This window comes from Mustela nigripes, chromosome 13 (assembly GCF_022355385.1).
Source record: "Mustela nigripes isolate SB6536 chromosome 13, MUSNIG.SB6536, whole genome shotgun sequence".
In the NCBI taxonomy this organism is placed as follows: Eukaryota; Metazoa; Chordata; class Mammalia; order Carnivora; family Mustelidae; genus Mustela; species Mustela nigripes.
The window spans coordinates 27,564,013-27,581,606 of record NC_081569.1 but is presented as its reverse complement, the minus strand read 5'-3'; the positions used below and the strand labels follow the sequence as shown (position 1 = coordinate 27,581,606).

The 17,594-nt window shown below is 35.9% G+C and overlaps 1 protein-coding gene across 1 annotated transcript in view; it reads left to right on the top strand.

Annotated features, from left to right (window-relative positions):
• Nucleotides 1-17,594, top strand: part of SCAPER (S-phase cyclin A associated protein in the ER) — a 519,522-nt gene that overhangs the window by 279,727 nt on the left and 222,201 nt on the right. The window lies entirely within an intron of this gene.

Below are 17,594 nucleotides of genomic sequence, written 5' to 3'. Positions count from 1 at the left end.
TGGTTCCTGGTGTGATTCTTCCACCCCCATTCCCATCGCTGCTCCCTTTGAAGGAAAGGGATATCTTTTCTTTGTTTTTTAATAAGCTTTTTCTTTATCACCTTTATAAATGTATTACATAATATATTATTTAGTTTTGCTTATATTTGACCTTTATAAAATATCATACTATAGGCTTCTATGATTTTTTCAATCAAAATTATGATTCTAAGTTTTATTTAGGCTTATAAATATAGCTGTTTTTTATTTATTTTCTCTATTATGAGTGAGTACTTCATTGTGTTAATAATACAGTTTTTAAATCCATTTTCCTGAAACGGACGTTGTTTTCCAGGATTGATTCAGAGTTGAATGTGTATCGGTTTGTGTGTGAGAGAGAGAAAAGAAACTGAGCAGTTAGAGACAGTGCTGCTCCAGCATTCTTGTATCAGAGCACATAAACAAATTTCTCCAAAGTGGGGAGTCTCAGACTTTAGTCTACATCAGAATCATTAGGACTTGATAAAACACAGCCAACCTTCGGTTTCTGATTCATTAGTTCTGCAGTGGGTCCTAAGCATTTGTATTTCACAGGTGACACTGATGCTGCTGGTCCAGGCATCATATTTTGAGAATCATTGCTATTGTCTAGGGCATATACCTCAGTGGTGGAATTACTGGATTCTCAGGCATATTCACAAGATGGTGTTCAGCTGCATTTTGGGGTCAGATTGTACAGTTCTCTGTAGGAACTGAGAGCAGCATATTCACTGAGGCATTGCAGCAGAGCCACAGAGTCAGTTCTGTGGAACGCATCCCTTTCAGAGTGTCAGAGTTCAGAAACTGGTAGTTATCAGACATGTGCTAGATGGGAGTGTTTGGAGATTTGATATACCTTGGAAAAAATCTCTATTTTTAAAATTAGCACTGATTATTTTTATAAAGGGTACTTACACTTTGAACTAAAAGGGATTTACTTGAAGATACAACTATGTGCACCTTATCTCATGAATATTGTTTTAGATTGAAGTAATCAGAGAATTTTTGAGGAAAAAGTAAAATGATCTGTATAAGAAAGGTATTCAGTATGAAAATCTAAGTAAAGTTATTTCATTCACAAAGGGGCAATTTACTGGAATACCACTGATTCCTTATAATTTGGGGGAGAAAAATGTAGTCTGGCTCCTGGTCTAAATGGTCTGTGTCAGAAGCCTTGCTGTAAAGCTGTCCTCAGAGTATAAACTGCAGGACCACCTGAGAGTCTAAACTTACCTACAGTAAGATCCTTTTGCTATTTTTATAACTAAAATCCCTTTTTTACCTAGCCAAGACAGACTCACTTTATGTGGAATTCTGTTCATAGAGTTATACTGACATTTCAGTGTAATTCAGCTGATATTTATGATTTCAGTTTAGGAATTGTAAATAACCATTCGTTTTTGTTTGGAAAACTCCCTGGAGTAAGAAAATCATTAGAGCCAAAGCCAAGTACCCAGTGAAGGAATTGAAGACAGCCTAGAAGTGACAAGGGTGGGCCTGGTAGAACTTGGGCAAGCACTCCCTGAGGAATGGTGAGAGATCAATCTTGAGGTCTTTACCTTCTTAATTGAGATCTCAACACACTGATGCTTTTTGTTAATGCTTTGATACAGTTTTCCTTAGATAATTCTTCTGGAACTACTTTAGAGATAGCAGGTTAAACTTTGTGATGCGCAAAGTTGTAATGAAAGATCAGGGAACTGAGGAAACATGCCTATTAGTACTTACCATTTGTGTCAGGTCCCTTCTTACTTTCAGGTTCTCTGATTCTGTTTAGAATTAAAGAGCCTGTAGGCTGTGTTGCACATGTTATAGTTTTTAACAAACTCCACCCAGTTCTGCAAGAAATACAATGGTCTTGGGTACTTGCACCCACTCTACCAACAAAAACATCTAAAAATACTGGTTTTTCTGTCCCATTTTTATGCCTCCTTATTTGTTTCTCTTGACTAACTGCAATGGCTAGCACCTCCATTATAGTATTGGGTAGAAGTGGTAAGAAGAGACATCATTGTGTTACTCTGGTCTTAGGGAGATAGTGCTGAGTATTTCAAATTTAGGCATCTTATCAGCTATAGGTCTTCCTTAGATGCTGTTCATCACATTGACAAGTTGGCTTGAGTTTGTATTTGTATCATGAATGGTTGGCAAGTTGTGTTAAATACTTGTTTAACATTATAACCTAATTAAATGATTAAAAAATACTGGGAAAAATTTAAAGTAGCTTTCTTAAAAACATCAAATTGCTAAGAAAAAATTGAAGAATTACCGGGTCAAAAAAAAAAAAAAAAGAATTTAGGAAGTTGTATTCAGTTATAACTGAATCCCCCAAGAGTTATGATTTGCAAGCCTCATGGGGTAGGGAAGAAAAGTAAAAGCTTAAGGGCTGCCTAAGGTATGACCTCTAATAGGTTTTCTGTTTACAGAGATAAGACCACCATAACCTATTCTGTGATATAACCATGAACCCACTTACTTCATTCTTAGAGACTGCAAAGAAAGTGTTATGGCATAGTGCAGAAGTTATAACTATAATCCAGCCCTGGAGTAGACTTTCAGCCAAAACTCATATCACCTGTATCATTTCAAATGGTGAATTGAATTTGAAGTAGTCCCAGATTGATTAGTGATATCCCTAGACACTTGGCAGAAGGAAATGCAAGTCCTCACTTAAAGAAGACACTTATAATCCTGGGCTTTAGATCATTTCTGTCAAATAAGTTTCAAGAACAGATAGCCACAGCCCAAAAAAAAGGTGTGCAAAAGTAAATAAATCATTATGAGTTATAACAAGCAGAGACTAGAATTGCAAATCTTTGTAAATACCAGTTACAGATTGTAAAACTATGATTTTTATCTTCTAAGGAAATAAAAGTATTGAAAATATCTAAACATATGGGCAGGGTATATAAATCAGAATAGTTCTACTGATGCCAATTAATAAAGCTTGACAAAATATAAACTGGAGCTGAATTGCTAACAAAGTGGTAAAGAATTACTGGGCTGAGATCTGGAAACAAGGCATTTTGGGGCTGGGTATGATTGGTGATCCAAAAGAAGTGGATAAGAAACTGAGTAATATTTTTGACATTATTCAAAATTGGTGGATTAAAAGTGTTGTAGTCTAGGACTGTCAAGGGTAGATTGGAAGTATGCCAGTCATTGCACAGACCGCAGCTTAACTTCAGATCATCTGGGTGGCTGAAAAAAAAAGAAAGAAAGAAAGAAAGAAAAAACAGTTGTTGGGGGGGAAAATAAACAAAGTGATCTTGGATTGCTAATACCTCCAGGTGCCTAACAAAAGCAAATGGGAAATCTACTGTGAAGAAAGATAATATCAACCTAAGTCTCAATTATTTTGACAAAATAAGTTTCAAATACAGTGTCTGACAGAGAAAGGTAGTGAACCATATAAAGGGGCAAGATAACATGGATAAAAATCACTGGGAACAGACCAATGGGGGCTATGCTTCCTATGTTCAAGGATGTAAGTATTAACCATTTTTTAAAAGGTATAGCACATTTGAAAGAAAATAGAAAATCAAGAACTGAACGTTTTGGTAATCAAAATTAAGAAAACTATTCATCATGTAACAGCAAAATAAACCCACTGAAGAGAAAATAAGTATATTCTAAGTCCTAAGACTAAAACATGGAGAGAATATATGAAAAATAGAGAAAAGAATAGAAGCATATCAAATATAGTGAGATTTTTAATTTATGTATAATTATTCAGGAAGAGAGGAGAGAAAAGGGCAGAAACAGTACCTGAAGTGATTCTCATTTAGAACTTTCTAAACCTTTACAAATAAACTCAGATATTCAAGAAACCCAGTGAAGCCCAAACAGTGAAAATAAAAAAGAAATCTACACCTATGTTTATAGTAGCAATGGCCACGGTCGCCAAACTGTGCAAAGAACCAAGATGCCACGGACGAATGGATAAGGAAGATGTGGTCCATATATACTATGGAGTATTATGCCTCCATCAGAAAGGATGAATACCCAACTTTTGTAGCAACATGGATGGGACTGGCAGAGATGATGCTGAGTGAAATAAGTCAAGCAGAGAGAGTCAATTATCATATGGTCTCACTTATTTGTGGAGCATAACAAATAGCATGGAGGACATGGGGAGTTAGAGAGGAGAAGGGAGTTGGGGGAAATTGGAAGGGGAGGTGAACCATGAGAGACTATGGACTTTGAAAAACAACCTGAGGATTTTGAAGGGACAGGGGGTGGGAGGTTGGGGGAGCCAGATGGTGGGTATTAAGGAGGGCACGTATTGCATGGAGCACTGGGTGTAGTGCAAAAACAATGAATTCTGTTACACTGAAAAGAAATTTTAAAAAAAGAAAGAAAGAAATTTACACCTAAATACATCATCATGAAACTGTAGGAAATCAAATTATAAGCCAATCTCATTCATGAACTTAGATTCAAAATTCCTTAACAAATTTTTGTCAAACAAAATGTTGCAATGCATACAAAGAATAGTATATCACAACAAAATTGGGATTATTCAAGGTATTCAAGTTGATTTAACACTGGAAAGTCAATCAGAGTTTATCATATTAATAGATAAAAAGAGAAAAAGATGTGAGCATCTCAAAAGACCCAGCAGAAGCATTTGATAAGTTCAGCATCAAATCAATTCATCATTGTAAACAAGGAATAGAATACAATTTCCTTAACTCACAGATTGTATCTAAAATAAAAATGTAGCTAATCTCATAAACTAATAAGTTTAAAAAGTCTACTAGGTTACAACAACAGTATATAAAAATCAATCTTATTTATATCACCAACAAAATAGTAAGTATCTAGGAGTAAATAAATCATGTTCATGGATTGGAACCCTCACTATAGTAATATACCTTTTCACCACAAATTTATTTGTAGATTTAGTGCATTTGGAATGAAAATTCTTTATTTTATGGAAATTGAAATGCAGATTCTAAAATTAAAATACACAATTTCAAAGAACTAATAATGGCCAAGACACTGTTGAAAAATAATAATATGGGAGGATTTGCTCTACCAAGTATCAAAACTTACTATAAAGTTGCAGTAGTTAAAATAATGTGTTGTTGGAGCAAAGATGGCAGAAACGAAGAATGGAACATACTTAATTAAATTCATATATAGTATGCTTAATGAACAATGTGAGGCAGTTTTTTATGTATATATAGAAAAAGGAAACATGGCAGAACATTAGGGGAAAATATGGTCCCTTTTGTAAATGTTGCTATAATGATTGAATATCCTTAATCTTTTAAAAATAAAACTTGACCCCACCTAACATCATAATCAAAAAATCAGATGGACCTAAATGTGAAAAGTAAAAACAACCTTTTAGGCAATAACAAAGAATATTTTAACTTTGGGGCTTTGCTAGAACAAAAAAAGGACACGAGAAATTAGCTATATAGGGAAGTGAAATTTTAGTTAAAAATCTGGTATCAAAAGATACCAGAAAAACAGTTAAAAGACAATATGATGGAAGAAAATCTTTATCTTTATAACTCATGAAGAAGTGGAATCCAGTGTATATAAGGAATTCTTTTTTTTTACTTTAAGATTTTATTTATTTATTTGTTAGAGAGAGAGCATGCACAAGCAGGCAGAATGGCAGGCAGAGGCAGAGAGAGAAGTAGGCTCCCTGCTCAGCAAGGAGCCTGATGCAGGACTCGATCCTAGGACCCTGGATCATGACCTGAGCCAAAGGCAGCGACTTAACCGACTGAGCCACCCAGGCATCCTGTATAAGGAATTCTTAAAGTTAAAAAGGAAAAGAAATAAACAGCACGTAGGAAAATGGTAATAGGCATTCCAAAAGACGTCTAAGTAGCCAGTAAGTAAATGCAAAGATAGTCAATCTCTTTGGTAATCAGAAAATTCCAAATGAAAAACATAGTGTGATGCTATGATTCACTTGTCAGAATGGCAAAAATTAAAGACTGAAAATACCAACTATTGCCAAAGATCTAGAGTAATGGAATTCTCATACTCTGTGATTATATAAGTTGGTACTACCACTTTAGAAAGCAGTTTGTTATTATTGACTAAAGCTCAGGCTTTTTTTTTTGCATCATATTTTTCTTCTAGGTCTATACCCTAAGACAGCAATGCATTTTTTGTACCAGGAGACACATATACAATTGTTTGGTGGCATTTTTATAATTACCAAATACAGAAAAAAGCCCAAGTATCCATTAACAGTTAAATATATAAATTATGATACATTTGTGTAATAGAATATTATTCAACAATAAAAATGAACTACAGCTATTGGTAATAGCATGAATGTATCTCAGAATGTTTCGTGGGCAAAACAGGTCACCAAAAAATATATGTATGAATATATGTACATGTGTATATATATATATATACACAGAGGTGAACATACATAATACACTGTTACATTTCCAGTTATGTAAAGTCTAAGAATAGCCAAAAGTACCTATATTCCTTTGCAATAGACACATAGAAGAGAAAACTATAAGGAAAACACAGGAAATATTTATCATAAAAATCAGGATAATGATTATTCAGAGAGTTGGGAGGGAGATGTGATCAGGAAGATTCATGTAGGTGGCTTCTTGAGTGTGTCTGGTCTTCTTTTTCTTGACCAGATGGCAATGATATACAATGTTTAAATTACAGTTATTCTTCAAATTGTACTTACATGTTTTCTCATTTTTCTCACTTTTCCGTATGTCTGTTATGTTTCACAATGAAATTCCATTTAAAATTCAAGTTAAAATAAATGCTCCAAGAACCCTTTTGTTGCAGAAATGTTTAATTATTTCAAATAAAAGTTTCTAAAACCTCCTTATACATGCAGAGGAATTTTCCTTGTTTGTGCCATTTTATGAAATTTGGTCCAAGTGAGCATGATTTGTATTTTCATTGACTTTTCTCATTACTCTGTGATGATGAACATTGCATTTGAATTTGGATAGTAACAGCATCCCAGAAGCTTTCTGTGGTTTATCAGTAACATGAGACATTTGTATGCTGTTACTGTAAGTAAACAGTTTAAGCAGATGGATTGGATATGGAGTTTTTCCAATTCCCTTTCCTGGCTTTTTTTTTTTTTTTAATCCTGCCAAATTTAAATAGAGATTCAGCTGTGATTCTCTTGAAGCTGAATAAGCAAACAACATAGCTGACAGCAATCATAATTTGAACTGAATTGAGAGATAGATGTCAAATCACTTTTTGATACCTTTAGTAAACCCTGCCATGTTTCAGTGTTTTTGAAATTTATCTTGCAAAATTTCACCAACAAGTAACTATGAAAGGTAGAAACATACAAACTTTTCCTGACCCTGCCCTTTTTTTTCCTGCTTTTTTGCCAACTGAGGTTTGTGGCTATTTTACACATGCGTATACTCAGAGAAGATAAACAAGTCATCCCTCAGAGCTTTTTCAGTCTAATTACATTCAGAAAATTGTGTTCAGGTCTGACTAGACACTGCCTGTCTTCCAAATTTCATTCTCTTTTTCATCTGTCTTGCTATTGGTGTAAAGAAATGCAACTGATTTCTCTGCATTGTTTTTATATCCTGACACTTTACTGAATTCCTGTATGAGTTCTAGTAGTTTTGGAGTGGAGTCTTTTGGGTTTTCCACATAAAGTAGCATATTATCTGCAAAGAGTGATAGTTTGACTTCTTCGCCGATTTGGTTGCCTTTAATTTCTTTTTGTTGTCTGATTGCTGAGGCTAGGATAGCAGTGGTGATAGTGGACATCCCTGCTGTGTTCCTGACCTTAGGGGAAAATCTCTCAGTCTTTCCTCATTGAGATTGATATTCACTGTGGGTTTTTCATAGATGGCTTTTATGATATTGGGGTATGTACCCTCTATCCCTACACTGTGTAGAGTTTTGATCAAGAAAGGATGCTGTACTTTGTCAAATGCTTTTTCAGCACCTATTGAGAGTATCATATGGTTTTTGTTCTTTCTTTTATTAATGTATTGTATCACATTGATTGATTTGTGGATGTTGAACCAACCTTGCCGCCCAGGAAAAATTCCACTTGGTCGTGGTGAATAATCCTTTTAATGTCCTTTTGGATCCTATTGGCTAGTATTTTGGTGAGGTTTTTGCATCCATGTTGATCAGGGATATTGGTCTGCAATTCTTTTTGAAGGGGACTTTGGTTTTTGGATTGAGGTAATCCTGGCCTCATAAAATGAGTTTGGAGGTTTTCCTTCCATTTCTATATTTTGGAATAGTTTCAGGAGAGTAGGTTTTAATTCTCCTTTAAATGTTTGGTGGAATTACTCTAGGAAAACATCTGGTCCTGAGCTCTAGTTTGTTGGGAGATTTTTGATTACTGCTTCAGTCTCCTTACTGATTATGGGTCTGTTCAGGTTTTCTCTTTCTTCCTGGTTCAGTTTTTGTAGTTATATGTCTCTAGGAATACATCCATTTCTTCCAGATTGTCAAATTTGCTCATGTATAGTTGCTCATAATATGTTTTTATAATTGCTTGTATTTCTTTGGTGTTGGTTATGATCTCTCCTCTTTCATTCATGATTTTATTAATTTGGGTCCTTTCTCTTTTCTTTTTGATAAGTCTGGCCAGGGATTTATCAATCTTATTACTTCTTTCTTTCTTATTTTCTCAACATAGTATTGGAATATATATTATATGTTTTATTTTTTAATTTTATTTTTTCAGTGTTCCAAGATTCATTGTTTATGTACCATACCCAGTGCTCCAAGCAATAGGTGCTCTCTTCAATACCCACCACTAGGCTCACTCATCCTCCCACCCCCCTCCTATCTGAAACCCTGTTTGTTTCTCCGAGCCCACATTCTCTTACGGTTTGTCTCCACTGATTTCCCCCAACTCACTTTTCCTTTCCTTCTCCTAATGTCCTTCATGTTATTCCTTAAGTTCCACAAGTAAGTGAAACTATATGATAATTGACTCTCTCTGCTTGACTTATTTCACTCAGCATAATCTTCTCCCGTCCTGTCTATGTTGATACAAAAGTTGGATAGTCATCCTTTCTGATGGCTGAGTAGTATTCCATTGTATATATGGACGGCATCTTCTTTATCCATTCGTCTGTTGAAGGGCATGTTGGCTCTATCCACAGTTTAGCGATTGTAGACGTTGCTGCTATGAATGTTGGGATTCATATGGCCCTTCTTTTCACTATGTCTGTATCTCTGAGGTAAATACCCAGTAGTTCAATTGCAGGATCAAAGGGAACTCTATTTTAAATTTTTTGAGAAATCTCCACACTGTTTTCAGAAGTGTTTACACCAGCTTGCATTCCCACCAACACTGTAAGAGGCTTCCCCTTTCTCCACACCCTCTCCAACATCTGTTGTTTCCTGGCTTGTTAATCTTTCCCATTCTAACTGGTGTATGGTGGTATCTCAATGTGGTTTTGATTCAAATTTCCATGATGGCTAATGATGATGAACATTTTTTCATGTGTCTCCTAGCCATTTTGTATATCTTCTTGCAGAAGTGTTCATGTCTTCTGCCAATTTTTTGACATAATTATCTGTCTTTTGGGTTTTGAGTTTGAGGGGTCTTTATACATCTTGGATATCAGCCATCTGTCTGTAGTGTCATTTGTAGAGATCTTCTCCCATTCTCTGGTTTCCACTTTGTTTTGTTGACTGTTTCCTTTGCTGTGTGGAAGCTTTTTATCTTGATGATGTCCCAAAAGTACATTTTCAGTTTTGTTTCTTTTACCTTTGGAGGTATGTCTTGAAAGAAGTTGCTGTGGCCAAGTTGTAGAGGCTTTTGCCTATGTTCTCCTCTAGAATTTTGATGGATTCCTGTCTCACATTGAAGTCTTTCATCCATTTTGTGTTTATCTTTGTGTATGGTGTAAGAGAATGGTCACGTTTCATTCTTCTATACATAGCTGACCAAATTTTCCAGCATCATTTATTGAAGAGACTGTCTTTTTTCCACTGGATATTTTTTCCTGCTTTCTCAAAGATTATTTGACCATAGAGTTGAAGGTCCATGTCTGCACTATCTACTCTGTTCCATTGGTCTCTATGTCTGTTTTTGTGCCAGTAAAATGCTGTCTTGGTGATCACAGCTTTGTAGTGAAACTTGAAATCAGGCAGTGTTATGCCTCAGCTTTGTTTTTCTTTTTTAACATTTCCTTAGCAATTCTGGGTCTTTTATGGTTCCATACAAATTTTAGGATTGTTTATTCCAGTTCTTTGAAAAAAGCCATTGTTAATTTGATCAGGATGGCATTGAAAGTATAAATTGCTCTGGGAAATTATAGACATTTTAACAATGTTTATTCTTCTGATCCATGAGCATGAAATGTTTTTCCGTCTTTTTATCTCTTCTTTGATTTCTTTCATGAGTGTTCTGTAGCTCCTTGAGTATAGATCCTTACCTCTTTGGTTAGGTTTTTTCCAAGGTTTCTTATGATTCTTGATAATATAATAAATGGAATCGATTATTTAATCCCCTTTCTATGGTTTCATTGTTAGTGTTTAAGAAAGCAACTGATTTCTGTGGATTGATTTTGTATCCATCCTGCCACATGACTGAATTGCTGTATGAGTTTTAGTAATTTGGTGGTGGAGTCTTGGAAGCTAAAGTCCATCCTGCTCAAGAATGTTTGGGTCAACCAGGAAATCAAAGAACTTAAACAATTCATGGAAGCCAATGAGAATGAAGACACGTTGGTCCAAAACCAATGGGATACAGTAAAGGCAGTCCCAAGGGGAAAACATATAACCTTTTTTTTTTCCAAAAAGAATTGAAAAAAATCCCAAGTACACCAATTCTTTTTACACCTGAAGAACTGGAAAGTCAGCAACAAAATAAGCCAGTCCCCCCACATCAGAAGGGAATAATTAAGATTAGAGCAGTGATCAATGAGTTAGAAACTAGAGATATAGTAGAAAACTTCAATGAAACTAGAAGCTGGGTCTTCGAAAGAATTAATAAGATTGGTAAAACACTGGCCAAACTAATCCAAAAGAAAAAAGGGAGGACCCAATTTAATAAAATTATGAATGAAAGTGGAGAGATCACTACTAACATCAAGGAAATAGAAACAATCATCAGAAATTATTATCAAGACTTATATACCAATGCATTAAGCAACCAAGAAAAAATGGTTACATTCCTGGGAGCCTATAAACTTCTGAAACTAAAACTGGAAGAAAGTGACAGTCCAAGTAGACCAATCTAGTAATGAGATTGAAGCACTGATTAAAAACCTCCCAAAAAACAAGAGTCCAGGACCTGATGGATTCCCTGGGGAATTCTACCAATGATTTAAAGAAGAATTAATACCTGTTCTCCTGAAGCTGTTTCAGAGAATTGAAGCAGAAGGAAAACTTCCATATTCTTTCTATGAAGCCAGCATTACCTTCACCGCCAAACCAGGGAAAGGCCCCATCAAAAAGAATTTCAGACCAATATCCCTGATGAATATGGATGCCAAGCTTGTCAACAAGATCCTAGCTAATAGGATCCAACTGTACATCAAAAAGATTATCCACCATGACCAGGTGGGATATATCCCTGGGACACAAGGGTGGTTCAGCATTTGCAAATCAATCAGTGTGATAGTACAAATCAATAAGAGAGAAGTGCCACATGGTCCTCTCAATTGGTGTCGAAAAAGCATTTGCCTAAATAAAACATCTATTCCTGATTATAACTCTTCAAAGTGTAGGGATAGAGGCCCCATTCCTCAACTTCATAAAATCTATGAAAAACCCACAGGGAATATCATTCTCAATGAGGAAAAGCTGAGGATGACAAGGATGCCCACTCTTACCACTGTTGTTCAACATAGTACTAGAAGTCCTAGCAACAGCTATCAGACAAAAAGAAATAAAATGTATTCAGATTGGCAAAGAAGAAGTCACTCTTTCTCTTTTCCCAGATGACATGATACTTTATATGAAAGACACGAGAGAACCTTATTAAATCTTTCAGAGAACAGGCTCATAGTTTTGTTGATCTGTACTACTATTGTTTTCTATTTCATTTATTTCTGCTCTGATCTTTATTATTTCTCTTCTCCTTCTGGGTTTAGGCTTTATTTGCTGTTCTTTCTCCAGTTTCATTAAGTGTAGGGTTAGGTTGTGTGTTTGAGATCTTTCTTACTTCTTGAGAAAATCTTGTATTGCTATATACCTTCAGGACCACCTTTGCTGTATCCCAAAGATTTTTATTTCATTTTCATTTGTTTCCATGAATGTTGTCAATTCTGCTTTAATTTCCTGCTTGACCCATCCATTCTTCAGTAGGATGTTCTTTAGCCTCCATGTATTGGAGTTAGTTCCAACTTTACTCTTGTGGTTGAGTTCTAGTTTCAGAGCATTGTAGTCTGAAAATATGCAGGGAATGATCCCAATCTTCTGGTAGTAGTTGAGACCAGATTTGTGACCCAGGATGTAATCTATTCTGGAGAATGTTCCATGTGCACAGAGAGGAAAGTGTATTCTATTGCTTTGGAATGGAATGTTCTGAATATATCTGTGGTGTCCATCTGGTCCGGTGTGTCATTTACAGCCTTTATTTCTTTGCTGATCTTTTGTTTAGATGTACTGTCCATTTCAGTGAGGGGGTGTTAAAGTGCCCTACTATTATTGTATTATTGTCAGTGTGTTTCTTTGATTTTGATATTTATTGGTTTATATAATTGGTTGCTCCCATGCTGGGGCATAGATATTTAAAATTGTCAAAACTTCTTGTTGGACAGACTCTTTAAGTATGAGTGCCCTTCCTCATCTCTCATTATAGTCTTTAGCTTAAAATCTAATTTGATACAAGGATTGCCATCCTAGCTTTCTTTTCATGTGCATTAGCATGGTAAATTGTTTTCCCCCCTTCACTTTAAATCTGGAGTTGTCTTTGGGTCTAAAATGAGTTTCCTGTAGACAACATATCAATGGGTCTTGTTTATTTATCCATTCTGATACCCTGTGTCTTTTGATTTGGGGCATTTAGTCCATTCACATTCAGGGTAACTATTGAAAGATATGAATTTAGTGCCATTGTATTGCCTGTAAGGTGACTGTTACTGTATATTGTCTCTTTTCCTTTCTGTTATGTTACCTTTTGGCTTTCTCTTTTTAGAGGGCCCCTTTCATTCAGTATTTCCTGTAGGGTTGGTTTGGTGTTTGCACATTCTTGTAGTTTTTATTTGTCCTGGAAGCTTTTTATTTCTCCTTCTCTTTTCAATGACAGCCTAACTGGATATAGGATTCTGAGCTGCATATTTTTCTCATTTACTGCTCTGAATATATCATGCCAGTCCTTTCTGGCCTGCCAGGTCTTTGTGGATAGGTCTACTGCCAGTTTAATATTTCTACCATTGTAGGTTACAGATTCCTTGTCTTGAGTTGCTTTCAGGATTTTCTCTTTATCTCTGAGACTTGTATGTTTTGCCGTTAGATGCGGAGTGTCCACTTATTCTTATTGATTTTGGGGGTGGGGGTGTTCTCTGTGCCTCCTGGAGTTTGATGCTTATTTCCTTCCCCAAATTAGAGAATTTTTCTGCTGTAATTTGCTTCAGTATGCCTCCTGCCCCCCTCTCTCTTTCTTCTTCTGGGATCCCATTTATTCTAATATTGTATCATCTTATGGCATCACTTATCTCTCGAATTCTCACCTTGTGATCCAGTAGTTGTTTATCTCTTTTTCTCAGCCTCTTTATTCTCCATCAGTTTGCCTTCTATATCACTAATTCTCTCTTCTGCCTCATTTATCCTAGCAGTAAGAGCATCCATTTTTTATAGTACCTCATTATATAGCTTTTTTAATTTCAACTTAGATAGATTTTAGTTCTTTTATTTCTCCAGAAAGGGGTTTTATTTCTCCTGAAATGGATTCTCTGTTATCTTCTATACTTTTCTCAAGCACAGCTAGCATCTTTATAGTTATCATTCTGACTCTTGTTCTGACATCTTACTAATGTCCATATTGATTAGGTCCCTAGCAGTTGGTACTGCCTCTTATTCTATTTTTTTGAGTTGAGTGTTTCCATTTTATCATTTTGTCGAAGCACAGATGAACAAGAGAACAAAATGCTAGAAGGGTAACAACAACCCCATAGAAATATACACCAAGTAAATCAGAAGAGACTTGCAACCAGGGGAGGAAGAAGAAAGAGAAAAGAGGGGGAGAAAAATATGATCGCTGGCAGTCCATACTGCCTCTCATTCTTTTTTTGGAGGTGTTTTTCTGCTTTGTCATTTTATCCAGAGAAGAATAGATGAATGAAAGAACAAAATGGTAAAAAGGTAACAATAACCTCCGAAAAATAAACACTAATGAAATCAGAAGAGACCCAAAAGCAGGGGGAGAAGAAAGGGTGAAAAAAAATATCTATATGATTAGGCTGGTGAAAAGAACAGAGCCACACACTTGATTTTGGATATGTTTTGGTTTGTTAGATGAAACTGCTTTCCAAAAATTTAAAGAAACAAAAACTTATATATGTTGAAAAATAAAGGAAAACACGATGAAGGGGTGGAATATAACTAACTGTGAAGGATGACAAGTTAAAAAAGATTTTAAAAAAGGAACTGATAAGAAGTTGGTTGACTAAAGAAAGGAGAGAATGTGATCAGGCTGGTGACTAGAACAAAGTCATATGCCATATATAATGTATATTTTCGTCTGTTAGAAGAAACTCTATCTTATGATTTTAAGGAAAGAACTTATATGTATAAAAAATAAGGTTAAATATAATGAAGGGCTGGATAGAATATGACTATGAAGGTGAAAATTTAAAAAAGACTTTTTAAAAGGTATTGATAAGATAAAATAGTTAAAATAGGTTAAAATAAGAAAGAGGAAGAAATTTTAAAAATAGAAAAAAAATGAAATTTTTAAAAATTTAACTTTGAAAGACTAAAGAATCATGGAGAATAATCCATGAATTCTATGTGCTGTATTCCCCTAGCACTGGTGTTTTGCAGTTCTCATTGATCAGTAAACTTGGTGTTGGGTGGATATTCTTGCTGATCTTCTGGGGGAGGGTCCTCGTGCAGTGATTCTCAAATGTTTTTGCCTGAGGTGGAATTTCACTGCCCTTGCTAGGGGCCAGGCTAAGTAATATGCTTGGGTTTTCTGTGGTTCCTTTTATTCCCTGAATGCCTTTTCCACAGCTTTGGACAGTGAGCATGAAAATGGTGGCCTCCCAATTTCTGGCCCCAGAGGAACCGAGAGCTCAGGGTCCCACTCCTCAGTGAGCCCTGAGAGAAAATCAGTCCATCACTTCTGTCTCCCTGGTCTCTAGCTACACTCTGAGCTCACCCAGCCTGTGACAGAGTGTTTCTATCTCTAGTGTACAGCCCCATTTAGAATCTGCAAACCCAGCAGATTCCTGCAGCATACTCCTGCACCACTCCTCCCAGTGGAGGAAGGGAGAGTCTCCTCAGATCTGCCGCTTGTGGGGTCCCTGCTTAAAGAGCAGTAGCCCAACCATGCAGGGGATCACGGTTTAAAGCAATGCGGTCTGAGAGTCCACTCCTCATATTCGTGTCTGCAGCCAGCTTCCCTGTTCCAATACCTGGAGCTCTGTGACACTCAGGCACCCCTGGTTTTTCTATGACCCAGAGCATCCAGAGATGGCACTGTCCCAGGAAAGGCTCCACCCCCTGCCTCCAGGAGTGGGGTCCCTCAGTGGAGCAGACATCTAAAAGTTATGATTTTGTGTTTTCCTGCTCTACCACTTGCTGGCAGCCAGCCCTTCCCCCCAAGGTCTATCTTCCTGTGTATCACCTTGGATTCACTTCTCTGCACATTCTGTCTTCCAGAAAGTGGTTTCTTTTCTCTGGATAATACTGCTATTTTTCGCTTTGATCTCCTGTTAAGTTTATAGGTTTCAGAATGGTTTCATAACTATCTAGCTGAATTCCTGGGATCAGATTAAATTTAGGTCTCCTACTCCTCCTCCATCTTTTTCCTCCTTCTAAGTATTTTATAATTTCTCTAATATTTCTTTTTTTTTTTTTGCTATTATTATTTCTTCAATTTTAATTCCAGTGTAACTTACAATGTTACTTTAGTTTGCGGTGTATAATGTACTCTTAATCCCCTTCATCTGTTTCACCCATCATGCACTCACCTCTCTTCTTTAAACCCTCAGGTTATTCACTAACTTCAGAGTCAGTTTTTGTTTTTTTATTTGTTTGTTTCTACTTTTCTTTGTTCACTTGTTTCTTAAATTCCACATATAGGTAAAACCATATGATATTTTCTTTCTTTTACTTATTTTCCTTAGCATTACACCTTCTTATCCATTCATGTTGTTGCAAATTGCAAGATTTCATTCTTTTTTATGGCTGAGTAATATTGCATTTATGTATTTAACAACATCTTCTTTATCCATTCATCTGTTGATGGATATTTGGAGTTTTTCCATAATTTGGATATTGTAAATAATGCTTCAATAAACACAGAGGTGCATAGATCTTTTTGAATTAGTGTTTTCATACTCTTTGTGTAAATACCAGTAGTGCAATGACTAGATCTTATAGTATTTCTGCTTTTAACTTTTTGAAGAACCTCCATATGGTTTTCCATAGTAGCTGTATTCCAACCAGTAGTGCGCTAGGGTTTTATTCTTCACATCCCCACCAGCACTTGTTTCTTGTCTTTTTTATTTTAGCCATTCTGACAGGTCTGAGGTGCCCTTGGGATTTCTTATTTCACACATTGGTTGTACAAGAATGTCCGGTTTAATTTCCACATGTATTTGAATTTTCTAGAGTTCCTTCTGTTACTGATTTCTAATTTCAGTCCTTTGTGGTCAGAGAAGACAAATTGTATAATTTCAGTCTTTTAAAATTATTTACATTTGTTTGGGGCATATTGTGTTTGAACAATTTTTTAAAAATTAAGAATAATTTGAGACCTAATATAATGGTATCTTCCTCTGGAAATATTTTCATTTACTTGTGTTAGGTGATAAGAGTACCAGTGTTTCTGGAACCATCTTAATCCAAGTTCAAATTTTAAGGTTCCCAAGGCTACATGGATGTCCTGAACATAGGCCACAACTTGGTTGATTGGCCAGTTTCAGTTTCATGCTTATTATAAGGATGAAATTTTTTATGGTCTTGCTTAAAATGGTTTACCTTTTATCATTCATAAAAGTTTCTTCTAGATTAGCAAAAGTACCTTTGAGAGGGCTATGCTGCTGTCTCTTGGTTTTCACCCCCTCCTGGATTTTGACTTGCAGTTTTCTCCCTGGTAATTTTAATTCATTTAAGGATATTTTTATTTTTATTTTTTAAAATATTTTATTTATTTGTTTATTTGACAGAGAGAGAGATCACAAGTAGGCAGAGAGGCAGGCAGAGAGAGAGGGGGAAGCAGGCTCCCCACTGAGCAGAGAGCCTGATGCAGGGCTCGATCTCAGGACCCTGAGATCACGACCTGAACTGAAGGCAGAGGTTTAACCCACTGAGCCACCCAGGTGCCCTAAGGATATTTTTAAATGTTACCTTTTTTGGTTTCAGTGGGAGGACTTGTCTTCATTGCCTTACTTGCCATTTTTTAATGAAGTAGTCCTTCTAGTATCATTTTAAACCAC